Source organism: Micromesistius poutassou (assembly GCF_964030765.1).
Source record: "Micromesistius poutassou genome assembly, chromosome: 24".
Lineage (NCBI taxonomy): Eukaryota > Metazoa > Chordata > Actinopteri > Gadiformes > Gadidae > Micromesistius > Micromesistius poutassou.
Window position 1 is genome coordinate 5,445,154 of NC_140294.1, and position 12,162 is coordinate 5,457,315.

The 12,162-nt window shown below is 46.5% G+C and overlaps 18 non-coding genes across 18 annotated transcripts; all 18 read left to right on the top strand.

The window, feature by feature from the left end:
• Positions 1-257: 257 nt before the first annotated feature.
• Positions 258-376, top strand: LOC311370021 (5S ribosomal RNA). Its single transcript, XR_014640350.1, has one exon. It is a non-coding gene; the product is annotated as a 5S ribosomal RNA (ribosomal RNA).
• A 945-nt stretch (positions 377-1,321) lies between these two features.
• LOC311369967 (U2 spliceosomal RNA) lies at positions 1,322-1,512 on the top strand. Its single transcript, XR_014640299.1, has one exon. It is a non-coding gene; the product is annotated as a U2 spliceosomal RNA (small nuclear RNA).
• Positions 1,513-1,933: 421 nt separating this feature from the next.
• On the top strand, positions 1,934-2,098 carry LOC311370267 (U1 spliceosomal RNA). The gene has a single exon (XR_014640592.1). It is a non-coding gene; the product is annotated as a U1 spliceosomal RNA (small nuclear RNA).
• Positions 2,099-2,367: 269 nt separating this feature from the next.
• Positions 2,368-2,486, top strand: LOC311370022 (5S ribosomal RNA). Its single transcript, XR_014640351.1, has one exon. It is a non-coding gene; the product is annotated as a 5S ribosomal RNA (ribosomal RNA).
• Positions 2,487-3,340: 854 nt separating this feature from the next.
• Positions 3,341-3,531, top strand: LOC311370506 (U2 spliceosomal RNA). The gene has a single exon (XR_014640829.1). It is a non-coding gene; the product is annotated as a U2 spliceosomal RNA (small nuclear RNA).
• Positions 3,532-3,952: 421 nt separating this feature from the next.
• On the top strand, positions 3,953-4,117 carry LOC311370269 (U1 spliceosomal RNA). The gene has a single exon (XR_014640594.1). It is a non-coding gene; the product is annotated as a U1 spliceosomal RNA (small nuclear RNA).
• Positions 4,118-4,386: 269 nt separating this feature from the next.
• On the top strand, positions 4,387-4,505 carry LOC311370023 (5S ribosomal RNA). The gene has a single exon (XR_014640352.1). It is a non-coding gene; the product is annotated as a 5S ribosomal RNA (ribosomal RNA).
• A 300-nt stretch (positions 4,506-4,805) lies between these two features.
• On the top strand, positions 4,806-4,924 carry LOC311370025 (5S ribosomal RNA). The gene has a single exon (XR_014640354.1). It is a non-coding gene; the product is annotated as a 5S ribosomal RNA (ribosomal RNA).
• Positions 4,925-5,784: 860 nt separating this feature from the next.
• Positions 5,785-5,975, top strand: LOC311370507 (U2 spliceosomal RNA). Its single transcript, XR_014640830.1, has one exon. It is a non-coding gene; the product is annotated as a U2 spliceosomal RNA (small nuclear RNA).
• Positions 5,976-6,396: 421 nt separating this feature from the next.
• Positions 6,397-6,561, top strand: LOC311370270 (U1 spliceosomal RNA). Its single transcript, XR_014640595.1, has one exon. It is a non-coding gene; the product is annotated as a U1 spliceosomal RNA (small nuclear RNA).
• A 269-nt stretch (positions 6,562-6,830) lies between these two features.
• Positions 6,831-6,949, top strand: LOC311370027 (5S ribosomal RNA). The gene has a single exon (XR_014640356.1). It is a non-coding gene; the product is annotated as a 5S ribosomal RNA (ribosomal RNA).
• Positions 6,950-7,813: 864 nt separating this feature from the next.
• On the top strand, positions 7,814-8,004 carry LOC311370509 (U2 spliceosomal RNA). Its single transcript, XR_014640832.1, has one exon. It is a non-coding gene; the product is annotated as a U2 spliceosomal RNA (small nuclear RNA).
• Positions 8,005-8,425: 421 nt separating this feature from the next.
• LOC311370271 (U1 spliceosomal RNA) lies at positions 8,426-8,590 on the top strand. Its single transcript, XR_014640596.1, has one exon. It is a non-coding gene; the product is annotated as a U1 spliceosomal RNA (small nuclear RNA).
• A 269-nt stretch (positions 8,591-8,859) lies between these two features.
• On the top strand, positions 8,860-8,978 carry LOC311370028 (5S ribosomal RNA). The gene has a single exon (XR_014640357.1). It is a non-coding gene; the product is annotated as a 5S ribosomal RNA (ribosomal RNA).
• Positions 8,979-9,848: 870 nt separating this feature from the next.
• Positions 9,849-10,039, top strand: LOC311370510 (U2 spliceosomal RNA). Its single transcript, XR_014640833.1, has one exon. It is a non-coding gene; the product is annotated as a U2 spliceosomal RNA (small nuclear RNA).
• A 421-nt stretch (positions 10,040-10,460) lies between these two features.
• On the top strand, positions 10,461-10,625 carry LOC311370272 (U1 spliceosomal RNA). Its single transcript, XR_014640597.1, has one exon. It is a non-coding gene; the product is annotated as a U1 spliceosomal RNA (small nuclear RNA).
• A 269-nt stretch (positions 10,626-10,894) lies between these two features.
• Positions 10,895-11,013, top strand: LOC311370029 (5S ribosomal RNA). The gene has a single exon (XR_014640358.1). It is a non-coding gene; the product is annotated as a 5S ribosomal RNA (ribosomal RNA).
• Positions 11,014-11,871: 858 nt separating this feature from the next.
• LOC311370512 (U2 spliceosomal RNA) lies at positions 11,872-12,062 on the top strand. Its single transcript, XR_014640835.1, has one exon. It is a non-coding gene; the product is annotated as a U2 spliceosomal RNA (small nuclear RNA).
• Positions 12,063-12,162: the final 100 nt, after the last annotated feature.

The following is a 12,162-nucleotide window of genomic DNA, read 5'->3' on the forward strand; positions in this document are numbered from 1 at the left end:
TAAAGAAAAAACAGCTACGAATGCCTGCAATCGCACCCCAGGTGTTGGAGCGCTACGTTTCTTCAAACGTTTACACAAACGCATACGCAGTGTATTGCATTGCGTTTTTATACGGAGCTTTGAGTCTGGAATAACGTATTCCTTCATTCATCTATTCATTGTGGTATAACTAATCATTGTTTCTGTACAAGTGCGACCCCTGGCCCACTCCTAATGTGCTCCTGCGTATAAAAGCGTGTTTGGCGACGGGTAGAATTGCTTACGGCCATACCACCCTGAACACGCCCGATCTCGTCTGATCTCGGAAGCTAAGCAGGGTCGGGCCTGGTTAGTACTTGGATGGGAGACCGCCTGGGAATACCAGGTGCTGTAAGCTTTTTCTTTTCATCTCGAGCTTTTTGCCTGCAATTGTTTACCGTGGCCGGATCTTTACCGCCAACTGTTTGGGAGAATTGAAGCAACATACAGACACTGACAACGTCTCTCCAAAATCTTTTTGTGAAACACGCGGACAGTATAGTGAGACTGCCAGCAGGGAGCACCAGAGAGCTGCGACGAGAGCTCTACATTTCGACAACCTTCAGGCGCGCACACACACACACACACACACACACACACACACACACACACACACACACACACACACACACACACACACACACACACACACACACACACACACACACACACACACACACACACACACACACACACACACACACACACACACACACAACAGAACATGATACCTGATATTATAACTTAGAGGATAGTGAAATATCAAAAACTATTCAATCGGATAATAATTGCGCTATCTGAGGATATTTGCCTACCTGTCGCTCATGAGGTCCGAGAAGAACTGAGCAGAATCTGGCTCTGTCCTGCTTATATTGCATGTGAGTTCTGTTGGTAAGGCTGCCTGGGTTTGTGACGGCATAATGAGGAGAGCGTTCTTGGTCACCGGTTTATTCAGACGCGCCAGTGTGAGTTTATTGGGGCAGCGTAATGCATTCACTGCATGCTTTTCTGAATCAACGAGTTAAGTATCTCAGAATTATGGGATACGTTTTGATGGCAAATAAAAACGATGCTGTATTTTTCTGAATGAACCAGATAATCCCAAGAGAAGCTGCGTTAGCACAAATGATAAATAAACTCGTTTAGTTTTTCAGGATAAATATAGTCTTGACAACACGCTATGTGTGGTGGACGCCTAGTGGTCCTTTTGAATTTGTATAGGCTGAGGCTGTTCTCGCTGTTAAACCGCCAAGCAGAGCGTCGTGTCTGGGAAGGTGGCCTCTAGGCCTGACCATGTGTGGGTATCGCTTCTCGGCCTTTTGGCTAAGATCAAGTGTAGTATCTGTTCTTATCAGTTTAATATCTGATACGTCCTCTACCCGGGGACCATATATTAAATTGATTTTTGGAACTTGGAGATGGAAAAGGGGCTTGCTCCGTCCACTCCACGCATCGACCTGGTATTGCAGTACCTCCAGGACCGGTGCACCCTCCTATGACTGTTCAAATCAAAAGGCATCTCCTGCTGATGCTACACCCGTCCGCGTTTGAGACAACAAAGTGACATGGATCATTTACAGTTTAAACGTGCGTATGAAAACGCACCATGAACATTTATTCCAACGGGATTCTGTTATAGGCTATGTATATATTTATATAAACAATAATACATTGTAGTGTTCAAATAACTCTGATCTCCAGGTTTGCTGTCGTTTTGCTTCCACCCACGCTGATTTCAGATGCAAGTTAAAAACGTGTGATCGGTGGTCTACAGTGTCTATACAGTCTAGACGTGCAGGAATGTTGCCAACACTTTGTGTTCCAGTGTATCTCGTCCCTTTGCAGAATGCTTTGCAACCGTCCCCCACGGGAGCACGCGTGGGCAACGTGTAGCCACCCTGAACGCTCACAACTCATACTTACCTGGCAAGGGAGATACCATGATCAAGAAGGTGGTTCACCCATAGCGAGGCTCAGCCATTGCACTGAGGCTGTTGCTGACCCGTGCGAATTCCCCAAATGTGGGAATCTCGATTGCATAATTTCTGGTAGTGGGGGACTGCGTTCGCGCTCTCCCCTGATTAGGTTGTTCTAAAGAAAAAACAGCTACGAATGCCTGCAATCGCACCCCAGGTGTTGGAGCGCTACGTTTCTTCAAACGTTTACACAAACGCATACGCAGTGTATTGCATTGCGTTTTTATACGGAGCTTTGAGTCTGGAATAACGTATTCCTTCATTCATCTATTCATTGTGGTATAACTAATCATTGTTTCTGTACAAGTGCGACCCCTGGCCCACTCCTAATGTGCTCCTGCGTATAAAAGCGTGTTTGGCGACGGGTAGAATTGCTTACGGCCATACCACCCTGAACACGCCCGATCTCGTCTGATCTCGGAAGCTAAGCAGGGTCGGGCCTGGTTAGTACTTGGATGGGAGACCGCCTGGGAATACCAGGTGCTGTAAGCTTTTTCTTTTCATCTCGAGCTTTTTGCCTGCAATTGTTTACCGTGGCCGGATCTTTACCGCCAACTGTTTGGGAGAATTGAAGCAACATACAGACACTGACAACGTCTCTCCAAAATCTTTTTGTGAAACACGCGGACAGTATAGTGAGACTGCCAGCAGGGAGCACCAGAGAGCTGCGACGAGAGCTCTACATTTCGACAACCTTCAGGCGCGCACACACACACACACGCGCACGCGCACACACACACACACACACACACACACACACACACAACAGAACATGATACCTGATATTATAACTTAGAGGATAGTGAAATATCAAAAACTATTCAATCGGATAATAATTGCGCTATCTGAGGATATTTGCCTACCTGTCGCTCATGAGGTCCGAGAAGAACTGAGCAGAATCTGGCTCTGTCCTGCTTATATTGCCTGTGAGTTCTGTTGGTAAGGCTGCCTGGGTTTGTGACGGCATAATGAGGAGAGCGTTCTTGGTCACCGGTTTATTCAGACGCGCCAGTGTGAGTTTATTGGGGCAGCGTAATGCATTCACTGCATGCTTTTCTGAATCAACGAGTTAAGTATCTCAGAATTATGGGATACGTTTTGATGGCAAATAAAAACGATGCTGTATTTTTCTGAATGAACCAGATAATCCCAAGAGAAGCTGCGTTAGCACAAATGATAAATAAACTCGTTTTTCAGGATAAATATAGTCTTGACAACACGCTATGTGTGGTGGACGCCTAGTGGTCCTTTTGAATTTGTATAGGCTGAGGCTGTTCTCGCTGTTAAACCGCCAAGCAGAGCGTCGTGTCTGGGAAGGTGGCCTCTAGGCCTGACCATGTGTGGGTATCGCTTCTCGGCCTTTTGGCTAAGATCAAGTGTAGTATCTGTTCTTATCAGTTTAATATCTGATACGTCCCCTACCCGGGGACCATATATTAAATTGATTTTTGGAACTTGGAGATGGAAAAGGGGCTTGCTCCGTCCACTCCACGCATCGACCTGGTATTGCAGTACCTCCAGGACCGGTGCACCCTCCTATGACTGTTCAAATCAAAAGGCATCTCCTGCTGATGCTACACCCGTCCGCGTTTGAGACAACAAAGTGACATGGATCATTTACAGTTTAAACGTGCGTATGAAAACGCACCATGAACATTTATTCCAACGGGATTCTGTTATAGGCTATGTATATATTTATATAAACAATAATACATTGTAGTGTTCAAATAACTCTGATCTCCAGGTTTGCTGTCGTTTTGCTTCCACCCACGCTGATTTCAGATGCAAGTTAAAAACGTGTGATCGGTGGTCTACAGTGTCTATACAGTCTAGACGTGCAGGAATGTTGCCAACACTTTGTGTTCCAGTGTATCTCGTCCCTTTGCAGAATGCTTTGCAACCGTCCCCCACGGGAGCACGCGTGGGCAACGTGTAGCCACCCTGAACGCTCACAACTCATACTTACCTGGCAAGGGAGATACCATGATCAAGAAGGTGGTTCACCCATAGCGAGGCTCAGCCATTGCACTGAGGCTGTTGCTGACCCGTGCGAATTCCCCAAATGTGGGAATCTCGATTGCATAATTTCTGGTAGTGGGGGACTGCGTTCGCGCTCTCCCCTGATTAGGTTGTTCTAAAGAAAAAACAGCTACGAATGCCTGCAATCGCACCCCAGGTGTTGGAGCGCTACGTTTCTTCAAACGTTTACACAAACGCATACGCAGTGTATTGCATTGCGTTTTTATACGGAGCTTTGAGTCTGGAATAACGTATTCCTTCATTCATCTATTCATTGTGGTATAACTAATCATTGTTTCTGTACAAGTGCGACCCCTGGCCCACTCCTAATGTGCTCCTGCGTATAAAAGCGTGTTTGGCGACGGGTAGAATTGCTTACGGCCATACCACCCTGAACACGCCCGATCTCGTCTGATCTCGGAAGCTAAGCAGGGTCGGGCCTGGTTAGTACTTGGATGGGAGACCGCCTGGGAATACCAGGTGCTGTAAGCTTTTTCTTTTCATCTCGAGCTTTTTGCCTGCAATTGTTTACCGTGGCCGGATCTTTACCGCCAACTGTTTGGGAGAATTGAAGCAACATACAGACACTGACAACGTCTCTCCAAAATCTTTTTGTGAAACACGCGGACAGTATAGTGAGACTTTACTGAGACTTTGAGTCTGGAATAACGTATTCCTTCATTCATCTATTCATTGTGGTATAACTAATCATTGTTTCTGTACAAGTGCGACCCCTGGCCCACTCCTAATGTGCTCCTGCGTATAAAAGCGTGTTTGGCGACGGGTAGAATTGCTTACGGCCATACCACCCTGAACACGCCCGATCTCGTCTGATCTCGGAAGCTAAGCAGGGTCGGGCCTGGTTAGTACTTGGATGGGAGACCGCCTGGGAATACCAGGTGCTGTAAGCTTTTTCTTTTCATCTCGAGCTTTTTGCCTGCAATTGTTTACCGTGGCCGGATCTTTACCGCCAACTGTTTGGGAGAATTGAAGCAACATACAGACACTGACAACGTCTCTCCAAAATCTTTTTGTGAAACACGCGGACAGTATAGTGAGACTGCCAGCAGGGAGCACCAGAGAGCTGCGACGAGAGCTCTACATTTCGACAACCTTCAGGCGCGCACACACACACACACACGCGCACGCGCACACACACACACACACACACACACACACACACACACACAACAGAACATGATACCTGATATTATAACTTAGAGGATAGTGAAATATCAAAAACTATTCAATCGGATAATAATTGCGCTATCTGAGGATATTTGCCTACCTGTCGCTCATGAGGTCCGAGAAGAACTGAGCAGAATCTGGCTCTGTCCTGCTTATATTGCCTGTGAGTTCTGTTGGTAAGGCTGCCTGGGTTTGTGACGGCATAATGAGGAGAGCGTTCTTGGTCACCGGTTTATTCAGACGCGCCAGTGTGAGTTTATTGGGGCAGCGTAATGCATTCACTGCATGCTTTTCTGAATCAACGAGTTAAGTATCTCAGAATTATGGGATACGTTTTGATGGCAAATAAAAACGATGCTGTATTTTTCTGAATGAACCAGATAATCCCAAGAGAAGCTGCGTTAGCACAAATGATAAATAAACTCGTTTTTCAGGATAAATATAGTCTTGACAACACGCTATGTGTGGTGGACGCCTAGTGGTCCTTTTGAATTTGTATAGGCTGAGGCTGTTCTCGCTGTTAAACCGCCAAGCAGAGCGTCGTGTCTGGGAAGGTGGCCTCTAGGCCTGACCATGTGTGGGTATCGCTTCTCGGCCTTTTGGCTAAGATCAAGTGTAGTATCTGTTCTTATCAGTTTAATATCTGATACGTCCCCTACCCGGGGACCATATATTAAATTGATTTTTGGAACTTGGAGATGGAAAAGGGGCTTGCTCCGTCCACTCCACGCATCGACCTGGTATTGCAGTACCTCCAGGACCGGTGCACCCTCCTATGACTGTTCAAATCAAAAGGCATCTCCTGCTGATGCTACACCCGTCCGCGTTTGAGACAACAAAGTGACATGGATCATTTACAGTTTAAACGTGCGTATGAAAACGCACCATGAACATTTATTCCAACGGGATTCTGTTATAGGCTATGTATATATTTATATAAACAATAATACATTGTAGTGTTCAAATAACTCTGATCTCCAGGTTTGCTGTCGTTTTGCTTCCACCCACGCTGATTTCAGATGCAAGTTAAAAACGTGTGATCGGTGGTCTACAGTGTCTATACAGTCTAGACGTGCAGGAATGTTGCCAACACTTTGTGTTCCAGTGTATCTCGTCCCTTTGCAGAATGCTTTGCAACCGTCCCCCACGGGAGCACGCGTGGGCAACGTGTAGCCACCCTGAACGCTCACAACTCATACTTACCTGGCAAGGGAGATACCATGATCAAGAAGGTGGTTCACCCATAGCGAGGCTCAGCCATTGCACTGAGGCTGTTGCTGACCCGTGCGAATTCCCCAAATGTGGGAATCTCGATTGCATAATTTCTGGTAGTGGGGGACTGCGTTCGCGCTCTCCCCTGATTATGTTGTTCTAAAGAAAAAACAGCTACGAATGCCTGCAATCGCACCCCAGGTGTTGGAGCGCTACGTTTCTTCAAACGTTTACACAAACGCATACGCAGTGTATTGCATTGCGTTTTTATACGGAGCTTTGAGTCTGGAATAACGTATTCCTTCATTCATCTATTCATTGTGGTATAACTAATCATTGTTTCTGTACAAGTGCGACCCCTGGCCCACTCCTAATGTGCTCCTGCGTATAAAAGCGTGTTTGGCGACGGGTAGAATTGCTTACGGCCATACCACCCTGAACACGCCCGATCTCGTCTGATCTCGGAAGCTAAGCAGGGTCGGGCCTGGTTAGTACTTGGATGGGAGACCGCCTGGGAATACCAGGTGCTGTAAGCTTTTTCTTTTCATCTCGAGCTTTTTGCCTGCAATTGTTTACCGTGGCCGGATCTTTACCGCCAACTGTTTGGGAGAATTGAAGCAACATACAGACACTGACAACGTCTCTCCAAAATCTTTTTGTGAAACACGCGGACAGTATAGTGAGACTGCCAGCAGGGAGCACCAGAGAGCTGCGACGAGAGCTCTACATTTCGACAACCTTCAGGCGCGCACACACACACACACACGCGCACGCGCACACACACACACACACACACACACACACACACACACACACACAACAGAACATGATACCTGATATTATAACTTAGAGGATAGTGAAATATCAAAAACTATTCAATCGGATAATAATTGCGCTATCTGAGGATATTTGCCTACCTGTCGCTCATGAGGTCCGAGAAGAACTGAGCAGAATCTGGCTCTGTCCTGCTTATATTGCCTGTGAGTTCTGTTGGTAAGGCTGCCTGGGTTTGTGACGGCATAATGAGGAGAGCGTTCTTGGTCACCGGTTTATTCAGACGCGCCAGTGTGAGTTTATTGGGGCAGCGTAATGCATTCACTGCATGCTTTTCTGAATCAACGAGTTAAGTATCTCAGAATTATGGGATACGTTTTGATGGCAAATAAAAACGATGCTGTATTTTTCTGAATGAACCAGATAATCCCAAGAGAAGCTGCGTTAGCACAAATGATAAATAAACTCGTTTTTCAGGATAAATATAGTCTTGACAACACGCTATGTGTGGTGGACGCCTAGTGGTCCTTTTGAATTTGTATAGGCTGAGGCTGTTCTCGCTGTTAAACCGCCAAGCAGAGCGTCGTGTCTGGGAAGGTGGCCTCTAGGCCTGACCATGTGTGGGTATCGCTTCTCGGCCTTTTGGCTAAGATCAAGTGTAGTATCTGTTCTTATCAGTTTAATATCTGATACGTCCCCTACCCGGGGACCATATATTAAATTGATTTTTGGAACTTGGAGATGGAAAAGGGGCTTGCTCCGTCCACTCCACGCATCGACCTGGTATTGCAGTACCTCCAGGACCGGTGCACCCTCCTATGACTGTTCAAATCAAAAGGAATCTCCTGCTGATGCTACACCCGTCCGCGTTTGAGACAACAAAGTGACATGGATCATTTACAGTTTAAACGTGCGTATGAAAACGCACCATGAACATTTATTCCAACGGGATTCTGTTATAGGCTATGTATATATTTATATAAACAATAATACATTGTAGTGTTCAAATAACTCTGATCTCCAGGTTTGCTGTCGTTTTGCTTCCACCCACGCTGATTTCAGATGCAAGTTAAAAACGTGTGATCGGTGGTCTACAGTGTCTATACAGTCTAGACGTGCAGGAATGTTGCCAACACTTTGTGTTCCAGTGTATCTCGTCCCTTTGCAGAATGCTTTGCAACCGTCCCCCACGGGAGCACGCGTGGGCAACGTGTAGCCACCCTGAACGCTCACAACTCATACTTACCTGGCAAGGGAGATACCATGATCAAGAAGGTGGTTCACCCATAGCGAGGCTCAGCCATTGCACTGAGGCTGTTGCTGACCCGTGCGAATTCCCCAAATGTGGGAATCTCGATTGCATAATTTCTGGTAGTGGGGGACTGCGTTCGCGCTCTCCCCTGATTATGTTGTTCTAAAGAAAAAACAGCTACGAATGCCTGCAATCGCACCCCAGGTGTTGGAGCGCTACGTTTCTTCAAACGTTTACACAAACGCATACGCAGTGTATTGCATTGCGTTTTTATACGGAGCTTTGAGTCTGGAATAACGTATTCCTTCATTCATCTATTCATTGTGGTATAACTAATCATTGTTTCTGTACAAGTGCGACCCCTGGCCCACTCCTAATGTGCTCCTGCGTATAAAAGCGTGTTTGGCGACGGGTAGAATTGCTTACGGCCATACCACCCTGAACACGCCCGATCTCGTCTGATCTCGGAAGCTAAGCAGGGTCGGGCCTGGTTAGTACTTGGATGGGAGACCGCCTGGGAATACCAGGTGCTGTAAGCTTTTTCTTTTCATCTCGAGCTTTTTGCCTGCAATTGTTTACCGTGGCCGGATCTTTACCGCCAACTGTTTGGGAGAATTGAAGCAACATACAGACACTGACAACGTCTCTCCAAAATCTTTTTGTGAAACACGCGGACAGTATAGTGAGACTGCCAGCAGGGAGCACCAGAGAGCTGCGACGAGAGCTCTACATTTCGACAACCTTCAGGCGCGCACACACACACACACACGCGCACGCGCACACACACACACACACACACACACACACACACACACACACACACACACAACAGAACATGATACCTGATATTATAACTTAGAGGATAGTGAAATATCAAAAACTATTCAATCGGATAATAATTGCGCTATCTGAGGATATTTGCCTACCTGTCGCTCATGAGGTCCGAGAAGAACTGAGCAGAATCTGGCTCTGTCCTGCTTATATTGCCTGTGAGTTCTGTTGGTAAGGCTGCCTGGGTTTGTGACGGCATAATGAGGAGAGCGTTCTTGGTCACCGGTTTATTCAGACGCGCCAGTGTGAGTTTATTGGGGCAGCGTAATGCATTCACTGCATGCTTTTCTGAATCAACGAGTTAAGTATCTCAGAATTATGGGATACGTTTTGATGGCAAATAAAAACGATGCTGTATTTTTCTGAATGAACCAGATAATCCCAAGAGAAGCTGCGTTAGCACAAATGATAAATAAACTCGTTTTTCAGGATAAATATAGTCTTGACAACACGCTATGTGTGGTGGACGCCTAGTGGTCCTTTTGAATTTGTATAGGCTGAGGCTGTTCTCGCTGTTAAACCGCCAAGCAGAGCGTCGTGTCTGGGAAGGTGGCCTCTAGGCCTGACCATGTGTGGGTATCGCTTCTCGGCCTTTTGGCTAAGATCAAGTGTAGTATCTGTTCTTATCAGTTTAATATCTGATACGTCCCCTACCCGGGGACCATATATTAAATTGATTTTTGGAACTTGGAGATGGAAAAGGGGCTTGCTCCGTCCACTCCACGCATCGACCTGGTATTGCAGTACCTCCAGGACCGGTGCACCCTCCTATGACTGTTCAAATCAAAAGGCATCTCCTGCTGATGCTACACCCGTCCGCGTTTGAGACAACAAAGTGACATGGATCATTTACAGTTTAAACGTGCGTATGAAAACGCACCATGAACATTTATTCCAACGGGATTCTGTTATAGGCTATGTATATATTTATATAAACAATAATACATTGTAGTGTTCAAATAACTCTGATCTCCAGGTTTGCTGTCGTTTTGCTTCCACCCACGCTGATTTCAGATGCAAGTTAAAAACGTGTGATCGGTGGTCTACAGTGTCTATACAGTCTAGACGTGCAGGAATGTTGCCAACACTTTGTGTTCCAGTGTATCTCGTCCCTTTGCTGAATGCTTTGCAACCGTCCCCCACGGGAGCACGCGTGGGCAACGTGTAGCCACCCTGAACGCTCACAACTCATACTTACCTGGCAAGGGAGATACCATGATCAAGAAGGTGGTTCACCCATAGCGAGGCTCAGCCATTGCACTGAGGCTGTTGCTGACCCGTGCGAATTCCCCAAATGTGGGAATCTCGATTGCATAATTTCTGGTAGTGGGGGACTGCGTTCGCGCTCTCCCCTGATTATGTTGTTCTAAAGAAAATACAGCTACGAATGCCTGCAATCGCACCCCAGGTGTTGGAGCGCTACGTTTCTTCAAACGTTTACACAAACGCATACGCAGTGTATTGCATTGCGTTTTTATACGGAGCTTTGAGTCTGGAATAACGTATTCCTTCATTCATCTATTCATTGTGGTATAACTAATCATTGTTTCTGTACAAGTGCGACCCCTGGCCCACTCCTAATGTGCTCCTGCGTATAAAAGCGTGTTTGGCGACGGGTAGAATTGCTTACGGCCATACCACCCTGAACACGCCCGATCTCGTCTGATCTCGGAAGCTAAGCAGGGTCGGGCCTGGTTAGTACTTGGATGGGAGACCGCCTGGGAATACCAGGTGCTGTAAGCTTTTTCTTTTCATCTCGAGCTTTTTGCCTGCAATTGTTTACCGTGGCCGGATCTTTACCGCCAACTGTTTGGGAGAATTGAAGCAACATACAGACACTGACAACGTCTCTCCAAAATCTTTTTGTGAAACACGCGGACAGTATAGTGAGACTGCCAGCAGGGAGCACCAGAGAGCTGCGACGAGAGCTCTACATTTCGACAACCTTCAGGCGCGCACACACACACACACACGCGCACGCGCACACACACACACACACACACACACACACACACACACAACAGAACATGATACCTGATATTATAACTTAGAGGATAGTGAAATATCAAAAACTATTCAATCGGATAATAATTGCGCTATCTGAGGATATTTGCCTACCTGTCGCTCATGAGGTCCGAGAAGAACTGAGCAGAATCTGGCTCTGTCCTGCTTATATTGCCTGTGAGTTCTGTTGGTAAGGCTGCCTGGGTTTGTGACGGCATAATGAGGAGAGCGTTCTTGGTCACCGGTTTATTCAGACGCGCCAGTGTGAGTTTATTGGGGCAGCGTAATGCATTCACTGCATGCTTTTCTGAATCAACGAGTTAAGTATCTCAGAATTATGGGATACGTTTTGATGGCAAATAAAAACGATGCTGTATTTTTCTGAATGAACCAGATAATCCCAAGAGAAGCTGCGTTAGCACAAATGATAAATAAACTCGTTTTTCAGGATAAATATAGTCTTGACAACACGCTATGTGTGGTGGACGCCTAGTGGTCCTTTTGAATTTGTATAGGCTGAGGCTGTTCTCGCTGTTAAACCGCCAAGCAGAGCGTCGTGTCTGGGAAGGTGGCCTCTAGGCCTGACCATGTGTGGGTATCGCTTCTCGGCCTTTTGGCTAAGATCAAGTGTAGTATCTGTTCTTATCAGTTTAATATCTGATACGTCCCCTACCCGGGGACCATATATTAAATTGATTTTTGGAACTTGGAGATGGAAAAGGGGCTTGCTCCGTCCACTCCACGCATCGACCTGGTATTGCAGTACCTCCAGGACCGGTGCACCCTCCTATGACTGTTCAAATCAAAAGGCATCTCCTGCTGATGCTACACCCGTCCGCGTTTGAGACAACAAAGTGACATGGATCATTTACAGTTTAAACGTGCGTA